Consider the following 6,057-nt stretch of genomic DNA (forward strand, 5'->3'; position numbering starts at 1 on the left):
ATACAGGGCTCTAGCTTTGGGGAGTTAGGATGCAAATTCTGCAAATGTAATTTGTGGGGCTTGTGCATCTTATTCCATGAATACCACTTCCTATGCCGTGGACACCAAGAGGAACAGCAGGTGGCAATTTCCTCCCAAGTTTGGGAATCATACTCTCAAAAGGTCTTCTTCTCCTTCTTTCTTCACAAAACGGATGCCAGAATTTTTCATTTCTCACTGCCCACCCCCCACCCCCGCCCCAGCCCAGCTCCTTTCTGGAGCTCCGAGTGTAGAAATCGTGGGTAGGATTAACCCAGTTGCCTTTTGGTTTCCAACATGTCCCGTGTTGGAAACTCTCAGTAAAATGTCAGTATCCGCTGCCTCCTGAAATGAGCCAACGTGGGGAGAGCAGCAGACCGGGTGCTGCTCTTCGCTGCCAGTTTGCGAAAGGGCACAACCCATCTGTTTCCGGGAGACCTAAAACCATACTGTTGCTGCAGAGAACTCCACAACAAAAGCACAGGCAGCCGACATCCCCCAGATTCCGGTACAGTACACTAATCCACTTAATCTCACTGTTAGCATCCCCGGGCGGGAATTTCACAGTCTCTTTTGATTTAGTGGCTTGTAAATTCTCTGATTGTGTGCCTTTGCCCTCTCATTAGTGTTTATTCCATAAATGATCTTGTGAGGAAGAAACCAGGAAAGTTGAACTAAGGGTCAATGTGCCCACTTTCTTCCCTATCTGGATTTCTCTACCATTGCTAGTCATTAAATGGAAGGACACTCCCTGGTTTAGTATCTACCCCCCCCCCCCACCCCCCTTTTAACTGATTCTACCACCATGTTATAGTATTTTACTTTTTAAACTCTTGAATGGATCTCCTCCACTACTTTGTCATCTATACTGGATCGCTCTGAGCCAAGCCTATTTCCATTTTATCTCCTCCAAGGATTTGTACATTTCCAGTTCAACTTGGCATGTAATCTATGACTCTGTGTGTCTTTAGAAGGGAGGGTGGGGGAGGTAAGCTCCAGAATGACTCTTGGAAGAACTTGTTCTTGAGACCAGGTTCTGCCATTTGGTAGCTGTGAGGTGTTGGACTGTTGCATTGGCTGGGAATCGAACCCAGGCCTCCCGAGTGGCAGGCGAGAATTCTACCACTGAACCACCAATGGCCAACTGGCTGAAGCAATAGCACAGAAGTAGGGCGTTTGCCTTACACGTGGCTGACCCAAGTTCGATTCCTCCACCCCTCTTGGAGAGCCTGGCAAGCTACCCGTGGTGTATTCAGCATGCCAAAAACAGTAATAACAAGTCTCAAAATGGAGACGTTACTGGTGCTCGAGCAAATGGATGAGCATCGGGATGACAGTGACAGTGACAGAGGTGTTGAACAAGCCACTTAAATGCTCTAGTTTTGATTTCCTCATCTGAAAGCGAAGACTAAAGGTCACATATAGGCTACAGCAGATTGTCAGCAAATTAGAACAAGAAAAATTATCTATCATATGCGTGTAATATTTTGAACCATGATGATTTGTTTCAGGGCATCTTCTTAAGCCCTTTGATGTTTGTTTTTCTGGTTTCTCTGCTTAGATTAAGCTTCTCAAAGTTAAGAGCAGCCGTTTTCCATTCATTTTGTAATTGCTAATTACATTTACATTGAGCTATAGTCCCCCTAATTCTCTTAAATAGTTGATCAAAGTATTTGAGGAAATTTACCTTGGATTAACTACTGCATATAATAAAAATCATATTCAGTTTTAAAGCTGTAAGTTCTATTTAGGCTCTTGTATTACTTTGAATAATAAAGCAGTTGAACTGTGTCCATCCAAAGGAGAAATTAACAAGGAAGGGGGGGATAAAAGTTAAGGGATTTTAGTTATTGTTAGTAGATTTTTATTTATTTGTATGCTTATTTAAAAATATTATTCTCTTTTTTTATTTGAAGCACTGTGACTTACAATGGTACGATAGGATTCCATGCATTCAATATTTAATACCCCTGCCTATACAGTACCTCTCTATAGAGCTGTACTGATACTCCCATTGAAGTGATGAGGAGACACAGACAACAATTGGTTAGGCAATGTGTTAAGATCTAGTTGGCCTGATTTTAGCAAGATAAGATTCCACGCATACAATGTTCCAATACCCCACCCACCATTCAGAGCATATGCCTCCTTCCATGTGGTCTCAGAGTCCCCTCCATCTTGTTTCTCTTCCTTAATTATTTAAAAGTATTTGTTCGTGCACTTCTCTTCAAGATCCTTCAGACTGAAAATAGATTTCCTTTGGGCTGGTGGTGCCCCATGCCTTGTCTATATGAGGTCTATGGTTTTATCCTAGGATTTTATAACAAACAACGAACCCATAAATAGGTTTGAAAATCGATTAGCAAATTAATAAATAAAAACATTTCTTCTGCCCTTGTTGGTTGGTTGGTCCATCTTTCCCAGGGAATGGAGAATTTGAAGATTTTGTCCAAAGGCACTTCTGAGTATGAATAAAGGTCTTGGGAGCCATGGTCATACCCCATTTCTACAACTATAGCTCTGATCTCTCATCGGTGTTGCGTAGAACATCAACACACATTCAAGGATCCAGGAGGAGGAAGCAGAGCAGCTCTTTCCTGTTTAATACCAAATTACACATGGATCCAAACTATCCTCTCCTACCAGAAGGCCTGGGCTCAGACAAATGGATATGCTAACATCAGGCCAACCAGAATCTGGGATCCATTGCTCAGGGCCTACCTGGTCTTAGCCAATTACCTAACCACTTGGTGCCTGTGTCTCCTCATTACTTCAATGGGGGTTTCAGTACTGCTCTATAGAGCAGTGCTCTGTCCATAGATCCTTCATATCGTCAGAACCTTGTCTATGGAAAGTTAATGTGAGAAAGTAAATGAAACTCCAATTTAAGTGCTAACTCTACCTGTATCATAAAGTATTCAGAAAGTGTCAATTTGATCCAGATTTTGATACTTATTATGACTTGAGAGGTTTATATGATACCAAAAATAACGGGCCATGACCCTTAGTCTGTAACTGTGATCATCCCTTACCTAGCACTTCCTGCTCCCTGAGGTTCTGTCCTACACTGCTAGCACTTGTGTGTGGTCTGGGTATGTCACAGAGTGATGACCTATGTGGAACTCAGTACTGATAGCTTCTGGAGCTGTGCTCTGTGGAGACATTCCCCTCTAATCCACAGACCATCTCCACGAGAAGTAGATGCTCTACTGGAGCAGAATGGGGTCATCTTCCCTACTTGCTCAACTTCCCTGTTTCTAATTATTTTATGTCTCTCTAAAACAATCAGTGAGTCTATGCCCTTTGGGGGGGATCCAGTTCTGTAGCATTAGAACCAGTCTTTAAATAAAAATCTCTTAATTCTCCCCAGTGCCAACCTGTACGTTGGAAAACTGCCTCTTCTCACAAGTCTCTAAAGGTGAGATGGGACACAGAGAGGAGCTGGAGTGAAGGAGAAGCATGTGTTTTTCTTTGGATTATATTGAGCTTATGGCTCAATATAATCTGGACAAAGGTAATGTTTCATTCAGACTTCACTAAGGCTTAAAGGCAAGGTTTGGTCAATGTGGGTTTGATTCTTTCATAGCCTATTGCCTGGGTCAGCAGTGTTTTTTCTAGAGGCTGAAGTGCAGGATATATACCTTTTATTTGTGGGGGAGGGTGCTCCCAAGAAGTACTCAGAGGAGTCAAGGGGCCACTCTCAGTGATACTGAGCCAGTCAGGTTAGATCTTCCATGCTTGGACCCAGCCACATGATTGTTCTTGGGCCCAATTATGCTAAACTGCATCCAATGCTATTCATGGAGTTATGCAATGCCTATAATTGAACTTGGGTCCCTGTGCATGTAAGCTATGGGCCTATGACTACTTAGCTATTTCTCCAGCCCCCAAATAAATTTTTATTTTTTAAAAATTTTATCACCATGTGGAAAGTTACAGAGTTCTCAGGTTTATGTCTCAGTTATACCGTATTCAAACACCATCCCTTCACCAGTGCCCATATTCCACCACCAAATCCCCGGTATACCCCCGCCTCCCACCCCAACTGTATAACTGATGAACCTCACTTTATTTTCTCTTCACCTTGATTACGTTCCATATTTCAACACAAAACTCACTATTCCCAAACAAGATAACCCTAATAAGGAGGCATTTGATAATTAGTTTTCCATTCAAAGATTGTATGTTTTCAGGTTTTAGAAAAGGTCGCATGGCCGCATTAGCGGCCTCGCGACTCCAGCCCCCAAATAGAGCACTAATTGACTAAGTCAAGGCACTAGACCCATTGATAGAGGCTTAGAGAATAGTCTTTAAATGTCAGTGGGCCAGAAATAAATATCCAGACAAAAGATGATTTATTAATTCCAAAGCAGTTGGAACAAGATAGAAAGGGAAGCCAGTTTATGAAGGGATCCAAGAAGAAGGCAAGAAGAAAGGAAGGAAAGAAGGAAGAAAGGTAGGAAGGAAGGAAGGAAGGAAGGAAGGAAGGAAGGAAGGAAGGAAGGAAGGAAGGAAGGAAGGAAGGAAGGAGAGAGAAAGGAAGAAAGAAAGAAAGACAGAAAGAAAGATACGAAAGAAAGAAAGAAAGATAGAAAGAAGAAACGAAAAGAAAAGAAAGAAAGAAAGAAAGAAAGAAAGAAAGAAAGAAAGAAAGAAAGAAAGAAAGAGAAAGAAAGGAAAGAAAAGAAAGGACGGGAAGGAGGAAGAAAGAAAGAAAGGAAAGAAATAAAGAAAGGAAAGAAAGAAAGAACAAGAAAGAAAGAAAGAAAGAAAGAAAGAAAGAAAGAAAGAAAGAAAGAAAGAGAAAGAAAGAAAGAAAGAAAGAAAGAAAGAAAGAGAGAAAGAAAGGAGGAAGGGAGGGAAAGGAGGGACAGAGGGAGAAGGAAGGAGGGAAGGCAGGAAGGCAGGCAGGAAGGGAGGGAGGGAGGGAGGAAAGAAAGGAGGAGGGAGGGGACGAGAGGGAGTGAGGAGAAGGAAGGAAGGAAGGAAGGAAGGAAGGAAGGAAAGGAAGGAAGGAAGGAAGGAAGGAAGGAAGGAAGGAGAAGGCGAGGGAGGAAGGAAGGGAGGAAGGAAGCGGAGGAAGGAAGGGAGGAAAGGAAGGTAGCCTTGGATCTGTTTTTAGTTGTTTGCAGTGTTGTTTTAATTTGCCATATGTGTCACTTGTTTCCATTTCATGATATAATTAATGTCTTCTAATGGTCTATACATTTCCTTTCTTTTTAATTATCTTGTATTTTGTATGTTCGTGCTATTGTCTCAAGTTAAGTTTTAGCATTTAGTCTATTATTAACTGTGGATTTCTCTAAGAATATCCCATGATCCTACTTCATTCAGTTCCCCTCCCCTACATTATATTTAGCAGGAAAGAAGAGCCATTTTCTATGTGTTAGTAGACACATGGGTGTGCTACCTAACTGGATTCTAATCCTAGCACTTTTAGACCAAGCAGTACGAAGCTAAGCAAGTCACTTAGCTTCTGAAGAATTAACTTCCACTGTAAAAGGAGAAGCTTTAAAAACAATAATTCTTTGATGTTGTCAAGTTTTGAACCCTATCTTTTTCCTTTATTAAAACCTAATTTTCTACCTCTACGATTTCACTTCGTTTTTTAAAAATGTTCACTGTTAGACAAAGAAATAAATGGAAAACCAATCTTCAGATAAACTAATCAGTGCTAATGAATGTTAATGATTTAAGGGGTTTCACTTCTAAAGGGATTTGAATTTTAATAGGTAAATTCCATTTCTTAGTTCAAAAATTATTGAGTGTCAAGTGCTTGTCAAGATTCTGTTATTCCTTTAAATTGAATGTTTTAACCTAGATTTTCCCAAAGTATGCACCTTGGTCAAATAAAGATTTTCCCAAAGCATGTTCTTCGGTCAAATAAAAAATTTAAATATAGCACATTAACTTTTACTTCTGCCCAAGATGATGTAAAAGAGCCTGATTTGCTTTCTTTCTGAATTGTCACAAAATATTTCTTTAAAAGAAAACAATTTTCAAGAGTGATTATTATATAGGGACAATAAGCTGCAAGAG

At 40.8% G+C, this 6,057-nt stretch overlaps 1 non-coding gene across 1 annotated transcript; it reads right to left on the reverse strand.

The window, feature by feature from the left end:
- Positions 1-1,087: 1,087 nt before the first annotated feature.
- On the reverse strand, positions 1,088-1,159 carry TRNAG-GCC (transfer RNA glycine (anticodon GCC)). Its single transcript has one exon. It is a non-coding gene; the product is annotated as a tRNA-Gly (tRNA).
- Between the last annotated feature and the right edge of the window lie 4,898 nt (positions 1,160-6,057).

The sequence above is a fragment of the Sorex araneus genome, chromosome 2 (assembly GCF_027595985.1).
Source record: "Sorex araneus isolate mSorAra2 chromosome 2, mSorAra2.pri, whole genome shotgun sequence".
NCBI classification, from domain to species: Eukaryota; Metazoa; Chordata; class Mammalia; order Eulipotyphla; family Soricidae; genus Sorex; species Sorex araneus.